The following is a 16,808-nucleotide window of genomic DNA, read 5'->3' on the forward strand; positions in this document are numbered from 1 at the left end:
CTCTTTCGAAATGTAAGAACAAGCTGTGCGGACCTTATCTTTATTTACCTTGTGTAATCGTTTTTCATAAAGTGTAATTGTATTATAGCATGTGCCCCTGATGATTTTCTTGATACGTTATATGTGCTCTTGTTTGTATTGTATGTAGTTTTGTTGTTCAAATAAAACGTAAAAGACACAACTTTCCGGATGCGGCTGCTGTAAAGATAAAATGACATCAAGGGTGCTGTACGCAGAGGTCTGAAACCTGCTCCACAGAAGATCTTTATCCAGAGGTGTTAAAGAAGTCGAGATCTCGCCATGAGAGGGGAAGCATCTCAGAAAAAGCAGGTGCAGTCGGTTCCACGGTCATAACGCCACTAAGTCGGGCGACAAGAGCAAAACCCACCCGACCTCCTCCGACCAAGTAACAAGACAAAGAGACAGCGCACAGCGGGTAGCGTGGCCGAGCGGTCTAAGGCGCTGGATTAAGGCTCCAGTCTCTCCGGGGGCGTGGGTTCGAATCCCACCGCTGCCAGGTGCTTCTGTCGCCACCTCCTTTCAGCTGACTTCAGACCAAAGGGAGGGAACTGCTTTTTGGCAGTCTCTCGAGAAACTAAGCAGTGTTTAAAGATACTTTCTCAGCTTGACATCAAGGCACAAAACAAAAACCTTCTTGCGTCCTCTCAACCCAAAAGCGCTTTGCCACTTTTTGCGTTATGCAGGGAACGACGTCTGCCCAGATCACTTTTGTGTCAATGCAAATCGTAGTGTGCCCTCCGTTTTAATGTTGGCTGTGCTGGCGTGCCGCTTCTGTCTGTGAAACTTGAATGTTCTGCTTCTTCACACCGAATCGTTGGCGGGGGTTGAGCTTGTTAAATCTTTGCGCATAGCGCTCCTTTGGAAGTACTTTGTCCAAGTTCAAAAGCGATCGTGGGATTTACTTCATGCGTTCAAGAAGCATGCCTCGCACGACAGATTTAAATGGGGAATGGAGCCTGCTTCTTGCTGTTTTTCCTGTGGTTGCAGTTACAAAGTTGATCGTGCTTTCACATTCTGTTAACAGTATTCACTGGCTGAGCTTTATCAGTTGGTTCGTAAAGGAATCTCTGCTTCGGTTTCAGAAAAGTCATCTGTAGTGTGTTTTTTTCCGTGCCCATGGCAGTCTTTTAAAGCTGGTAGTAATGGCGGCGAAGTTAATTTTTTATCCTCTTTAAAAGAATAAGGACGGGCTGGGGCGAGCTCCATTTGCCACTCTTTCAGCTAACCGCCAAACTCGCGAACTGATTACACTGCAGAGCCACAGGCGCCTCGCTTTTCTCCATTCTCTGGGTTAGGGTGAAAAAAAAAACACTGCTGGTATTAGCTGGCCTGCTGGGAGTACCTCTTCTTCACTGATAAGCAAGATTTGTGTTTCATCTTTCGCAAGCTGTTTAGATTTCTTTCAAAACAAGTTGTTCCAGAAAGGAAACGAACACTTGCATTCACCTGAATTAAAAGGGATGGGATTTGCCCATAAGGATAAATTCTGTACAGTAAGACAGGAAGAAAGGCATCGCTGGGAATCGGACCCAGGATCTCCTGTTTACTAGACAGGCGCTTTAGCCAACTAAGCCACGGCGCCGGCAAAGGGCCGTCCTTTGACAGCCACTTGGACACGTCTCAACTGCTCTGAGACATCTGCGTTCGGTGTGCACCGAGCCTGCTCGCCTTGCAAGTTGCCTCATTTACATGCGATAGCTCCACCACTAAGAGAAAGGATGAGAAATGGCTTTTATCTGGCACTTTTCATGTCAGAGGATCTCAATCTGCTTTCCGTGTACAAGAGGATGTCCAACTCATGTAGCTAAAGACGTAGACGACAGTGCTCCACTGAAATCTTGATCTCACAACCCTCGGCATGACTCCGCTGTGTTCTGCTTTAGACAAAGGGGGGAAAAGACTTCTTTCATCACACGTTTTGCACTGTTTACGGTGTTTGCAGTGCTCTTTCTTAAATGAAAACCAGGAATCGGCACCATATGAGGTGAGACTAGATAATATTGGAACAAGTAGCCTCGCCATTCCATGCGTGACGTGAGCAAAGTGTAATTCCTGTCTTTATAGTGTGCTTGTTAGAGACTTAGCTGGCACCCAGAGCGCTTTAAATCCGGGAGTCAGCAGTCCAAGACAAGAGAGCTTCCTTCGTCTATGTTTTTGCGTGAAGGGGGGAAACCATGCGTGTGCTGCAAACGATCTTAGTATCGAAGTGCCGTCCCACATAACGGATCCGAACAATCTGCTTTACAGAGGAGCACTGCCGGAGCTTATTGTGGCAAACTGAAGACCAGGCCGACCTCTTCTGTGACTCTTGAACACTGAATCTCAAGGTTGTGAATTCAAGCTCCACGCTGGCGGGAAGTTCCATAGGTAATGATCACATTTTCTTGCATGCTAATCAAAAGAAATATTAAGAAACTTTTCCCGATACCAGTTTTTTACAAAAGTAAAGGCACACGGCATATGTGTGCCACATCACGTCCGAGTTTAGTGACAACTACCTCAGAGATTGTAAGCTGGGTAGTTTCAGATCAGATCACTTTTTTTTTATCAAAGGTTCAAGCAAACCCGAATACTTTTGCAAGAGACATTTCAGAATCCCTGTCAAATCCAGTACGATTGCTGGATCCTTCGAATTCGACTGAACTATAGCACAGATCTGCAGTCCACCATTAGAATACTCTGGGTGCGTTGTATAAGCCACACGGCCAAAATAGTTCTAAAACAGGAGATGCATCCTCGTTTAGGAATGTGGTATAAAGTGAAATGGTCTGGGAAGAGTCCTACGTTTGAACAGTTCAAAATAGACATAAAGGGGCATTTACGGACTCTTTCGAAATGTAAGAACAAGCTGTGCGGACCTTATCTTTATTTACCTTGTGTAATCGTTTTTCATAAAGTGTAATTGTATTATAGCATGTGCCCCTGATGATTTTCTTGATACGTTATATGTGCTCTTGTTTGTATTGTATGTAGTTTTGTTGTTCAAATAAAACGTAAAAGACACAACTTTCCGGATGCGGCTGCTGTAAAGATAAAATGACATCAAGGGTGCTGTACGCAGAGGTCTGAAACCTGCTCCACAGAAGATCTTTATCCAGAGGTGTTAAAGAAGTCGAGATCTCACCATGAGAGGGGAAGCATCTCAGAAAAAGCAGGTGCAGTCGGTTCCACGGTCATAACGCCACTAAGTCGGGCGACAAGAGCAAAACCCACCTGACCTCCTCCGAGCAAGTAACAAGAAAAAGAGACAGCGCACAGCGGGTAGCGTGGCCGAGCGGTCTAAGGCACTGGATTAAGGCTCCAGTCTCTTCGGGGGCGTGGGTTCGAATCCCACCGCTGCCAGGTGCTTCTGTCGCCACCTCCTTTCAGCTGACTTCAGACCAAAGGGAGGGAACTGCTTTTGGGCAGTCTCTCGAGAAACTAAGCAAAGTGTTTAAAGATACTTTCTCAGCTTGACATCAAGGCACAAAACAAAAACCTTCTTGCGTCCTCTCAACCCAAAAGCGCTTTGCCACTTTTTGCGTTATGCAGGGAACGACGTCTGCCCAGATCACTTTTGTGTCAATGCAAATCGTTGTGTGCCCTCCGTTTTAATGTTGGCTGTGCTGGCGTGCCGCTTCTGTCTGTGAAACTTGAATGTTCTGCTTCTTCACACCGAATCGTTGGCGGGGGTTGAGCTTGTTAAATCTTTGCGCATAGCGCTCCTTTGGAAGTACTTTGTCCAAGTTCAAAAGCGATCGTGGGATTTACTTCATGCGTTCAAGAAGCATGCCTCGCACGACAGATTTAAATGGGGAATGGAGCCTGCTTCTTGCTGTTTTTCCTGTGGTTGCAGTTACAAAGTTGATCGTGCTTTCACATTCTGTTAACAGTATTCACTGGCTGAGCTTTATCAGTTGGTTCGTAAAGGAATCTCTGCTTCGGTTCCAGAAAAGTCATCTGTAGTGTGTTTTTTTCCGTGCCCATGGCAGTCTTTTAAAGCTGGTAGTAATGGCGGCGAAGTTAATTTTTTATCCTCTTTAAAAGAATAAGGACGGGCTGGGGCGAGCTCCATTTGCCACTCTTTCAGCTAACCGCCAAACTCGCGAACTGATTACACTGCAGAGCCACAGGCGCCTCGCTTTTCTCCATTCTCTGGGTTAGGGTGAAAAAAAAAACACTGCTGGTATTAGCTGGCCTGCTGGGAGTACCTCTTCTTCACTGATAAGCAAGATTTGTGTTTCATCTTTCGCAAGCTGTATAGATTTCTTTCAAAACAAGTTGTTCCAGAAAGGAAACGAACACTTGCATTCACCTGAATTAAAAGGGATGGGATTTGCCCATAAGGATAAATTCTGTACAGTAAGACAGGAAGAAAGGCACCGCTGGGAATCGGACCCAGGATCTCCTGTTTACTAGACAGGCGCTTTAGCCAACTAAGCCACGGCGCCGGCAAAGGGCCGTCCTTTGACAGCCACTTGGACACGTCTCAACTGCTCTGAGACATCTGCGTTCGGTGTGCACCGAGCCTGCTCGCCTTGCAAGTTGCCTCATTTACAGATGCAGCCATTCAAAATGCGCGGGCGATACCGCATTATTTTCCGGTACAGATGCAGCCATTCAAAGTGCGCGTCACAGACACGTACCGCAGGTGACGTCGCTCAGTATGATGCAAGATGACGCGTGGCACCGCAGTACGTGATTGGTTGACCGACAGGGGCACTCGTGGTCCGTTGGTCTGTCGTAGAAAGACTTACAGTAAACGTCTTTGCTGTGCCCGTTGTAGATGTTGAATTTTACCACTGAAGGGAAATCTTAGTAGCTGAGCATAAAAAGAATAGGAGCATACTGTAACGCGTGTGAAGGCCATAAACGATATTAATTTTGGAACATAAACATACAGTATATAGCTGGTCTTGGTACTTTAAAGAAAAAAATACACACCAGTATCCATTTCTCCCTAAACATTTTAAGCTTTGAAGTCTTTAACTAACGTGATACCGGAGTCAACAAGCATACTTTTAGAATTTGATTAAAAGGGAATATAATATGGAATCGCGTATCTAAACAATTTAATAACGGTATTCGTGTGCTGCGACAGGGCTGTGTAGGGCTGTTTCGCCTGTCTGTTCATGCGAGCTGTCTTGTAGCCGACTGGTCTAGGTGCTTGACTACCATCTGGCAGGTTGTGTGTTTAAATCCAGCTGGTGCCTGACGTTTCTCTTAACAAACATTTCTTCGAAAAAATAGAATAGCGATATTATGGACAATCAATTGACTTTTATATTTCAAAATATCGCAACATGATCAATATTTGCGATATTTTGAACATATCTTCCCTTCTGACAGCGGTTCCTCCTTCTATTGTGTGTGTGTGTGCAACAGAGTAAATTTTTATAGAGAAATGGAGGCTGGACAGTATGCGTTACAATACAAACATTTATATTGATTTAAATCGTGTTCTGATTTAAATCGCAAACGCGTGTTTAATTATGTGTTTTTTAATCATAATCAGGCTAATGCATTTCTACATTTTCTGTATGAACCAGCTTAGAGGTTCATACAGAAAGACAGCTTGTGTTTAAATTGAGTGTAAGGTAATTTATGCTTCTAAAGTCATGGTCAGCATTTATTATTGTACTGTGCTGTAAACTTTTTCTGTGCCTAGTCACATTATTTTATAGCGTTTTTATTGCGTTATTAAATCTGGTGGCGCTGTGTGTTACAGTAGTTTCCTGACTCCCATGTCACATGGTCTGTGATTGAATCCCATAGAACTATGACTTTATTTTTTAACAAACATTTCTTTGAAAAAATGAAACGTTTCCCTTGGTCAGAGATTAAATAAAACCTCACTCGCACCAAACAAATTTATATTTCTAAATATCACAAAATACGTTCATTGTCTTCCAATCGAGTCGAGTTGACATTGGAAGCCTGCCACACCCGGACTGTTAAACCAACGCATTAGCACGTCAAAGCCCATCGAGGGTATTGAGCCAGTATTGGCTTTAGTATTCCCCCCCTCTCCCCTCAATTCAATTCAATTCAAGGTGTTTTATTTGCATGACAGATGGGTACAAGCAGTGTTGGGTATGTATATTGTAACGCTTACGGCAGACAGCCACTGTGTAAGAGCCGGCGCACCAGAGCAGCGCACCGAGGGAGCGTCTGCATTTCTAACTTAGTTTTTAAAATTAGTCAAGCAATATGAAGCATCTCCTTTTACTTAGTGCCTGAGCATAAAAAGAATAGGAGCATACTACAACGCGTGTGAAGTCCATAAACGATATTAATTTTGGAACTTAAACATACAGTATATGGCTGGTCTCGGTGCTTTAAAGAAAACATACACACCAGTATTCCATTTCTCCCTAAACATTTTAAGCATCAAAGTCTTTAACTAACGCGATACTGGAGTCAACAAGCATACTTTTAGAATTTGATTAAAAGGGAATATAATATGGAATCGCGTATCTCAAGAAATTAATAACGATATAATTATATTCATGTTGCAAAAGAACTGCAACAGACATAAAAACTCCCTTGCTTTTAACAGAGCGTTCCATAATTTCTAACTACGAAAATGCCAGGTGAAAGGATTTGTAAACATATTTTGTTAAAGCGAGTCAGATTTTTCCGCAACACATAAAAGACATTTTTCCAAGAAAGTTTAGCCTTTGTCACTAATGAAACCACTAAATAAAGACATAAATATAGAAATCTTAAGATTTGTTTTATTTAATGTTGGTAGCAGGATGAACTGTCAGAGTGTATATTTTGTCACAGAGTTGCTGCAAGATGTTAACAGTGAAAAAGGTATTTAGAAATGAATTATTTCAAGATGAAAATTTTCAGAATAATTGCAAATCTAGCAGGATAGAGAAAGCACAGAAAACTGGCAGTTAGATTGATCAGATTAGTATGAAAAGTCATTTAGCAAAGGGAATGAGAAGAGTGACAAACTAGTATACTTTAGATCTTTTTAAATCTGATCATGTTTCCCTATAACAGTAATAAAAAACTTTATTTGATTTATCACCATTAAAGGTGGCATCTCAAAGCAATACAGTAGATGTAAAAACAGATAAAAGGACCACAGATTACAAAGTAAATGCATATAAGAAAGACAAGCAGTTAGAGGTGCTACCAAAATTAGAAAATGAAGCAGATACAGACACTAAGTCTTCTGAAAAGAAAGGTTCTGAGGTTAGATTTAAACTGGCCCTGGTGTGTGTGTGTTTGTGTCTGTCTGTCCTGTGATGGACTGGCGCTATGTCCAGGGTGTATTCTGCCTTGTGTCCGTCGCTTACTGGGATAGGCTCCAAATCCTCTGTACTGGATAAAGAGATTAGAAATGGATGGAAGTAAAGGCACTGTGTGGATGGAACTATACACAGTGTTAGAAACCCACTATGAAATGGCAGCATCTCACTGAGAATAAAACATTTTATAGTGCTGGCTTAAGGAAACAGCCTTTCCACCCCTCTTGCACATCAGTATCCATACCTAGTTATTTAAACAAATTGCCTCTAATTATAAACATCTTAATATGCTGGCTCTGTGGATCCGCATCAGCTATGTTTGCTAATTCCTTCAATTCATGTGCATCCAACACACAGTTCAACGCTAGCAACTACACAAAATCTAAAATATGAGCTCTACTTGCCACTTACAATACCAACAGTACCAGCTAACTTTAGTAGTGACATTTTCATGGATCTTTTTAACAATAAAATTTACAACATCAGACTTCAGACACAATTAAACAGGCCTCAAAAAAGTCTGGTACAAACATATTCAGCATGGAATAAACCGTTACTTTAATGGTATAAACCTTAAATGGATTCATATTCTCAATAAGATTTGGTGCTCAGTAACATGACTTAGAAAATGACAGAAGACATACGTATCATGCTTATCCTTCTATTTTTCATAATCGTAAACTCCTTAAGGCAGTTACATTTTCTCTGTTCTGACCTGGAGTTACAGAGAAATTTAAATTCTAATAAGAGATTTGTAATGAGGAAAGTCATACCAATCACTCATACAGTACCAGGATTTGCAATTACAATACAAATACTTTCTTTCTGTATGTTTATTTTGCAGTTTGAGTCTATGGCATTCCTTTGGGGGTCTATACTCCAAGGCATGACTTTTTTATGTATAAACATCAGTATTTACTGCTATTAATTACTGTACGATTTATAGTTGAAATCTGAGCCTAGATATAAAGTTAAAATCTCGACAAAGCAATGTAGGAAATACAGAGAGAATAAATCCTTTCTGACATCTAAAATCAGTTTCGATCAAGGTCTCTAAAACGAACAAGAAAAAGAGGATTTTCGGAGGGCAATTACGCTGTGTTTATATAGAATAAGTGATTTATGAGCAATCTAATTTCTTGTTCGTTTAAAACAGTGAAATGTCAGCTGCAAAAGATCGCACCAGAAACAGCACTCTCTCTGCCTGTCATAGACGTTCAGGAAAGGCTGAATGAAGTCATGTCAAGTACAATAATTCTGAGATCAATAATAACAGTTGTAGGACAGTATATAAGGAGGATAAGGATTTTGAAGTTGACTCGAAATCTGATAGGTAACCAGTGCAAGGACTTGAAAACAGGTGTAATGCATCCCTGATAGGATTCTTGCTGTCATATTCTGAACATATTGAAGATTGCTCAGTGTGGATTTAATTTCCCCAGTGAACAGGATGTGCATTTATTAATTCTAGAAAAAAAGCCTTTCTTGATTTCTCTAGTTCTTAGTTTCTCTAGTTCCCTTTAAAATAAACTATTATTCCACAATGCAGAGTATTACATGGCCAGTATTTACACATGATATTTGTGATTTAAAGAAATTAACACAAGCAGCTTTTGGAGATTTAAGTGTTGGCTGAGTTATTGCAGGATAAAAGACTAGAGATGTTGGCAAGAAGAAGATAATTTGGGGAAAGCTGAGGAATACACTTATAACAAGAACACTTCCTAATGGGGTTAGGCATAATTTTGATGAAGATGATGAAGTTAACAGACTATATGTTTACATAGATACTGAAATAAGGATTGTATTTTAGATTATGTGTAGTTGCTGGCATTGAACTGTGTGTTGGATGCACATGAATTGAAGGAATGGGCAAACATAGCTGATGCGGATCCACAGAGCCAGCATATTAAGATGTTTATAATTAGAGGCAATTTGTTTAAATAACTAGGTATGGATACTGATGTGCAAGAGAGGTGGAAAGGCTGTTTCCTTAAGCCAGCACTATAAAATGTTTTATTCTCAGTGAGATGCTGCCATTTCATAGTGGGTTTCTAACACTGTGTATAGTTCCATCCACACAGTGCCTTTACTTCCATCCATTTCTAATCTCTTTATCCAGTACAGAGGATTTGGAGCCTATCCCAGTAAGCGACGGACACAAGGCAGAATACACCCTGGACATAGCGCCAGTCCATCACAGGACAGACAGACACAAACACACACACACCAGGGCCAGTTTTCCCATAAACCAATTAACTTACCAGTATGTTTTGGAGTGCGAGAGGGAGTCATATCACACATATGGAGAAAAAACATGTAACCCAGAGAGAACATGTAAACCCCCCCACACACGATGGCAGGAATTGAACCTAGGACCCCAGTGCTGCAAAATAGCAATGCTAACCACTTTGCCACCATTATAAATGGATGGATATCTTAGTTATCTTTCTAGTTCACAGGTTTGCATGCATAACTTAATTTTGAAAGCCACTGAGACATCAGGTACTACTGTTGTATTTATGAAAAAGAAACAAAACAAAAAACATACTAACAACTGTGCCATCCTACTCCTTAGTTAATACATTTTATTATTCATAAACAGTTAACATTGTTAGCAAAATATTTTGAATTATATTTAACCCTATTTTTTCTTTAGTTTTGTATTTAACTTATTATATGATAGTCAGACTTAATGTATATTTGAACAATGAAAATATATTTTTACAAGATTTTACATTAAGCACTTAAAATTAATATGGTTAATAATAGTAAACTGTAACATGCTGTAACAAGATCGGTTAAACTGCGAAGAAAATGCTTTCAGAGAAAATGTTTCAGGTGTGAAGAACATAGATCTCCAATGCAATTTCAACCAAACCTGTTCCCACACACCCTGCCCCCACTACCATTAGAATATACACAAAGCACTCAAATCTTTCGAGCTAATGATCAGGTGACCCGAGAGAGAGCGAGAGAAACACCAAGGGGTGCGGAACCAGGGAACTATTTACATGGAAAACGGGCGATCTCCCCAAACTGTCCGCCCGTTTCACTGTTACCTGGATACCTCTTTATTTAGAACTCACTAACACTGATTTTTAGTTTAGAAGGATTCAAGTAGGGTTTTAGATAAAAGGCAGTGACCTTAATCAAGCCCAAATCATAATTGAACCCATTCAGAGCCTACATTACATTTTAGCGTTTCATTCTGAGCAGAAGACCCTCACACCTGAAGAAGGGGGAGGTGTTTTTCGCTGGAAATCTCGCCTGCTTCTACTTTACAACCGGAGTGCTGGCTGTGACGAATTAAACCGGTTTTACAAGTTTCAATCACAGACCATGTGACATGGGAGTTGGGAAACTAACACACAGCGCCACCGGATTTGATAACTCTATAAAAACGCTATAAAATAATGTGACTTGGCACAGAACAAGTTTACAGCACAGTACAATAATAAATGCTGACCATGACTTTAGAAGCATAAATTGCCTTACACTCAATTTAAACACAAGCTGTCTTTAGCCCTCTAAGCTGGTTCATACAGAAATGTAGAGATCCAGGCTCAGAACACACAGCTTCATTAGCGAATACATATGCAGGACAACTAGAGAAGACGTTTTACAGAGGATGGATTTTTAGAAACATCCCATCAGTGACATCACTGAAGTCAACTCCTAGGTACTGTAACTGTCGTGTGGATAGTTTCACAAGAATCAGACAAAGGTTTAAGCATCGCTTGTTCTAGATAAAACTGCAAAAAAAAAACAACAACCCATAATGTACTTCTTTGCGGCTCTGTTTGCCCAAATCATATATTCACAACGTGAAATCTAGAAAATAATATTACGTAACCAAAATCCGCAATATGGAAACAGAACCTGTGTAATTGTTGATAGATGATGTACTCGTAACATTTTTTCAAGATGAACTACAACATTTAAAAAATGACTTGTATGTACTTGATATCTCTAATCAATCCACGGGTCCCAGCACAAAACGAAACTAAAATGCATACCGTTTCGCGCTTCTTATTAGTTGCTCAAAAGTAATTTGACCGTATGAAATGCATAATATAAACCTAGAAACATATACGTGAGCAGTACTTAAGCACTGTAGTATCGGTGTTAAGACATACCTCTCAAATACTGTAAATCAAGTTAAAAATATCTCAAGACCGATTCTGGTCATAATGAAACCATGTTTCGTGTATGTTTTCTTTAAAGTACCGAGACCAGCCATATACTGTATGTTTATGTTCCAAAATTAATATATTTTATGGCCTTCACACGCGTTGCAGTATACTCCTATTCTTTTTATGCTCAGCTACTAAGATTTCCCTTCAGTGGTAAAATTAGATATGAATATTCAATACTTAAACGGGCACAGTTAAGACATTAAATATACATATACATACTGTATACAGTACAGTTTGCATACGGTAATATGTTTATGTTCCTAAATCAATCTCTTTTATGAGCATGTGAAAGGCATGGTGAATCACTGTACTTTGCATGATTGGAAACAAACGCGTGATTGCGAAATGCTGTGGTGTTACTTTTACAAAGACGGTCAATGAAAAAAAGAATGTTGACCAGGGCAATACTTTGAGTTTACACTTACAGCTTGTCCAAGGTCATTCATTATTAATACTATTAGTAATATCTTCGTTAAAGACTTTGATGGCCACAGCTCAAACATGAGAGGTTGAGCTTTATTAGCTCCACCTTGCGGAAATTCCGGATACTATTATTTTGCTTGTCGTATTATAGGAGAATTTACGGTAACTTGCGGTATTTACCGGTAGCTTGCGGTAGACTGCGTACAGCATACCGCAAAATAATGCGGTATCGCCCGCCCATTTTGAATGGCTGCATCTGTAACCTTTGTACATTATCTAAAATGTGACTGGTTAAATTTCAGCATAGTTGCAACCCCCTTTATAAAGGGTGTGCACACGTAAACAACCAAGGCATTAAAAGTTTTTTTTTATTTATTGTTCCAAAAAACAATATTAAAATTGATTAAAAGATCTTATTAAATGTGAAAAAATCTGATTGTGAAAAGGTCAAATTCTTAGTGAAAAACTGAGTAATGTGAGGAAAGATGAAATGTGGGAGCCCCTTGACTCCTCATGTTGTTCTGTATTTCTCTCTCATTCTACTGGGAGTGGTGCCGTCGCTTCTGGATAAAGTCTGTCAGTGGTCATTCCAGACGGGTCAGGTATGACTGTGCTTCAGCACAAGAAGAAACATGTGACTTGCGAGGATCCCAACAGTGTCTGCTTTTTTTCCAGAGCCTGGATAGCGCAGTGGGTAGAGCATCAGACGTTTAGTCTGAGGGTCCAGGGTTCAAGTCCCTGTTCAGGCGGTTGTGCTTTTCTTAAATCTATTGTGAATGTCATTCTAAATCGTCTTTTATCTTTCACTCTTCTAGCTGTACTGTGGTTATTTTAAATGTTCATCACTTGTATTTTCTTTAGTTTTTCCTTTCACAAACCGAAAATGTTCAAGGTGATCTTGTCACCTGACTCCATGTAGATAAATTAAAAGAAATCACAGTAGAGTAAACGACACGCAGTGAGGAGCTCACGCAGTGAATACTTTTGAATACGACAAAAGGAAAGGCACACTACACATCTGCGGAACATCACAAAGTAATTTTTTTAATTAAAGGTTCAAAGAAACCTAAATATATTTGCTAGAAGTATTTCAGAATAACAGTCAAATCGAGCACGATTGCTGCATAGATCTGCCGTGTGAAATTAGAATACTGTTTGTGCATAGTATAAAATACGCTGTTCAAAGCTTTTCTAAAACTACAGAGAAACGTTTCAGAATGAGTCTTCCTGTAAAAATAAAATCTCTGCATGGGCGCTATAAGCAGAGTCTGAAGCCTGCTTAACAGAAGAACTATATTCAGAAGGCCAAAGAAGTTAATATTTCACCAAGTGAGAGAAAGCATCTCAGAAAAAGGAGGTGCAGTCTCTTCCATGCAGCTCAACACCACAAAGTCAGACTACAAGTGCTGAAAAGCCACTATCAAGGGTAACCCGGCCGAGCGCTCTAAGGAGCTGGATTAAAGCTTCATCTCTTCGGGGGCTTGAGTTGGAATCCCACTGCTCCCCAGTATCTCCTTGTTAAGAATCATGGTTTTGTTGTTGTAGATTCTGCGTGATTAAATCAGTTTCAGTAGAATTAATTTGAACAGTCATATTTGCTTTATTCCTTCTACCATGGCAATTTGTGCTCAAAGATTTAACTTTTTTGTATTTTAAAAAACGTGCTAGCCTTGATGGGAAAGTAAGCAGAACCGCAAGCGTGGTGGACAAGTGGTAAGACGTCAGTATCAATTAGGTCAATAATCTGTTAAACATTTTATGCCATTTTTTCCATAGATGTTCACGTTAGAACAATGAGAAAGGTGTGCCTGGATGCACTTGAACCATCACCTTACTATCATTTTAGTCCCAACCTGGCCGCACTAAGCAATTGTACCACAGAGACTCCAACGAGTTGGTTTTCTCCATTTGCAGTTTTGGGTAAAAAATAATCTGCACTTTTAAGCAAGTATTGTATTTCAAATTTTGCAAATTTCTTGAAAAACGTTGTTTCAGAGAAGTAGACAGGAATAGCCCAGCCAGTAGAATATCGAACTTTTTATCTCTAGGTCCCTAGTCAGGCGACTGATTTTCTTGCAACTACTGTGAACCTGCGAAATAGATGGTCTTTTGTCCCTCAGTTTTTCAAGTTGTTCTATGAATGTTTAAAATGTTCAATATTTTTCATGCTCTTCAGCACTTTACGTCACAAAGTTTATGGTGTTCTTGGTGCTGTTCTGCATGTAGATAATGTAGACGAGAGCACAGGTAACAATACAGGACAAGCAGTGAGGAGCTCCCGTAGCTTTTAATTCAGTGCAGAGTCCAGAGGGAGGCCTAGGTCGCTAAACGATCAACAGGTATCTAATAATGACGTTCACAAAGGTGACAATATGTTTTTTTCTACATATCCTTACATTTACCCGTACAGCACAACGCATTTTCTATACCCTCAAATCCCCAATGTAACTACTTTCTCCTGAGAAACACAAGTATAGAGTGAAATCACAATAACTTATACAACAAATCTATTCAAACGCCCAGATATGACAGAACACACCCCTTTAAATATGTATTTCCTTCATTTCAGTTTTCTTCCCTCCCCAGGATACCTGAAAATTCACTATCGCATATTAAAGGCTGTACATGTAATACATCTACTAATAAAGATGGACATTAAAGTTAATTATTAAAAAATTACACTTTTCATTAAGACATGTATTGATAAAATTATTGTGAATAGTTGTGGTGTCTGGAAAGCAATTTTTGTTAAATATAACAATTTTCAGGCAAGTGGTGCATAACCTTGTTATTTAGTGACTAAATTATTTCCACTGCATTCACAACAGTTCTAATGTGTTTGCTTGTTCCACATGGCCTGCTACTGAGTTGTTTTCGGAACTGAAACCTATAAGAACATTAAGATGCACCATGGCCCAGAATCGTTCATTGGAACTAGGATTAATATCAATTGAAAGTACTCCAAAATAAAAGATTTAACCTGAATATTAAAAGGGTAGGAAAGTATTAAAACGACACCATAACGTCTTAACTTCCAATCTTCTTCCTGGTTCAGGTCATGTACAGTAAAATGACATAATCAGTGGAGTCATGCCGAGGTTGAAAGTTTAAGCCTCACCTGGAGCCTGGTTTTCTGTCTTGAAAAAAAAAAATTTTGTTCCACAACGGCATGAAATGATCACGTCTTTCACTCTACTTCTCTCTTGTAGTAAAGCAGATCTTGCTAGGCGAGCATTTGCTCCGGTAAATTAGGTCACTTTTCATGTTAACTTACGTCTTCTAAACACAACATTTCCTGGTGCATGTTTTCTCCATGAAAAAAAAGTCATTTTCCCTTACATGATTTCTCGCTTTGTTTCATCAAAGAGTGCAGAAAGAAGAAAGAAAGGAAAAGCGTCGTAAATGAACTCTGCAGCCCTTGGGAGATGTCAAGCGCATTGGACATGAAAAGTGCCCAATAAAGCCATTTCTCTTCGTTTCTCTTACAGTCGGGGCTCCTGTTGCGTGTAAAGGAGGCAACTTGCTCAGCCAGCAGACTCAGTGCTTACTAAACGCAGATGGCTCAGAGCGCTGTGTCCAAGCGGCTGTAAAAGAGGAGAATTCTGCTGGCGCCGTAGCTTAGTTGCTTTAAGTATGTCTCGTTAACTGGAGATCCTGGCTCCACATCCCAGCTGTGCCTTTCTTCCTGTCTTTTCGTGCAGAACGTACCATTTTGGACAACCGCATAGGGCTTGATTTAGTTTAATGCATGAATGCATTTCCTTTCTGCAACAACTTGTTTTTCAAGAAATTCATACAGCTTGTGAAAAATGAAATTTAATTCTTGGCTATCAGAGCAGAAGGAATATTGCCGACTGGCAAGAAAATGCAAGCAATGTTTATTTTTTGACCGGAAAGGTGCGAATGGAGAAAACCCTCTCTCGTCAGTCTCTGTGGCGCAATCGGCGAGCGCGTTCGGCTGTTAACTGAAAGGTTGGTGGTTCGAGCCCACCCAGGGACGATCTTCTTATTATTGTCAATGTGAACACTGGCTCCGCTAAAGCCGAAACCTTAACCCTCTTTATATTTGCCGAAAATGCGAGTCTTTTGCCCGTGTCCAACAACAACACTTGAGACCGGGGAAGTCCAATAGTGACCAACACCGCAACTCCCCAGACAACCATATTCACCCATGGAAAAGTATCTTTGAAGGGCTGGCGGGAGATATCATTTATGCTCCTGTTGCGTCCTCTGCTAAAATAGTTTAGAAATACATGCGGATTTGTTTGAGAATTTGACAAGCATTGTTACGTTAGCACTGTGAAGTTGGATGTTGATATTTTGATATATTTACCTTCATTTTAACATAAATGCTGTACAATCTATGCTGTACAATCAAACACAGGCATATTTTGAGTCTCGTGCTGATCGTCCTGTGGATCCAAAAGAAAATTTTAAAGCTGATACATTTTCGATTGTAATTTGCATCTAGCTACAACGTCCCTGGAAAAGAGATTTTATTAGTTGCGTGCAATCGGTATCTTTTACTTTACGTATGGTCGTGGAAATAGTTTTAAAAATGTTTTCTAAAGAAGATTGTATTGCCAGGACCTGCCTTTAGCGCTCAGTAGCGATTACGCTGTTGATATAGATGGAGAAGAAATGTCAGATGAATTGATGATCTAAGCTAAAATAGCCCTAACACGCCTCCTGTAACAGTGTTTGTATTCATAGCAAGAAATATTAGTTTTCAAACCCGAACGTTGCTTTTGCTTAAGTGTTATGTAACCATTAGCGGTTTCGGTAGCTTCTGAAGAGCGCACTTTTCCAAACTGAAGCCTATAAGAACATTATTCAAGATGCACCATGGCCCAGAATCGTGCATCGGGACAAGGATTAACATCAACTGAAAGTACTCCCAGATAAAAGATTTGATCGAAAA

At 40.0% G+C, this 16,808-nt stretch overlaps 4 non-coding genes across 4 annotated transcripts; 3 read left to right on the forward strand and 1 right to left on the reverse strand.

Moving 5' to 3' along the window:
- The first annotated feature begins 435 nt into the window (after positions 1–435).
- Positions 436–517, forward strand: trnal-aag (transfer RNA leucine (anticodon AAG)). The gene has a single exon. It is a non-coding gene; the product is annotated as a tRNA-Leu (tRNA).
- A 2,764-nt stretch (positions 518–3,281) lies between these two features.
- trnal-aag (transfer RNA leucine (anticodon AAG)) lies at positions 3,282–3,363 on the forward strand. Its single transcript has one exon. It is a non-coding gene; the product is annotated as a tRNA-Leu (tRNA).
- A 1,014-nt stretch (positions 3,364–4,377) lies between these two features.
- trnat-agu (transfer RNA threonine (anticodon AGU)) lies at positions 4,378–4,451 on the reverse strand. Its single transcript has one exon. It is a non-coding gene; the product is annotated as a tRNA-Thr (tRNA).
- An 11,362-nt stretch (positions 4,452–15,813) lies between these two features.
- On the forward strand, positions 15,814–15,887 carry trnan-guu (transfer RNA asparagine (anticodon GUU)). Its single transcript has one exon. It is a non-coding gene; the product is annotated as a tRNA-Asn (tRNA).
- Positions 15,888–16,808: the final 921 nt, after the last annotated feature.

The sequence above is a fragment of the Atractosteus spatula genome, unplaced genomic scaffold (assembly GCF_055471065.1).
Source record: "Atractosteus spatula isolate fAtrSpa1 unplaced genomic scaffold, fAtrSpa1.hap1 Scaffold_55, whole genome shotgun sequence".
Taxonomy (NCBI): Eukaryota; Metazoa; Chordata; class Actinopteri; order Semionotiformes; family Lepisosteidae; genus Atractosteus; species Atractosteus spatula.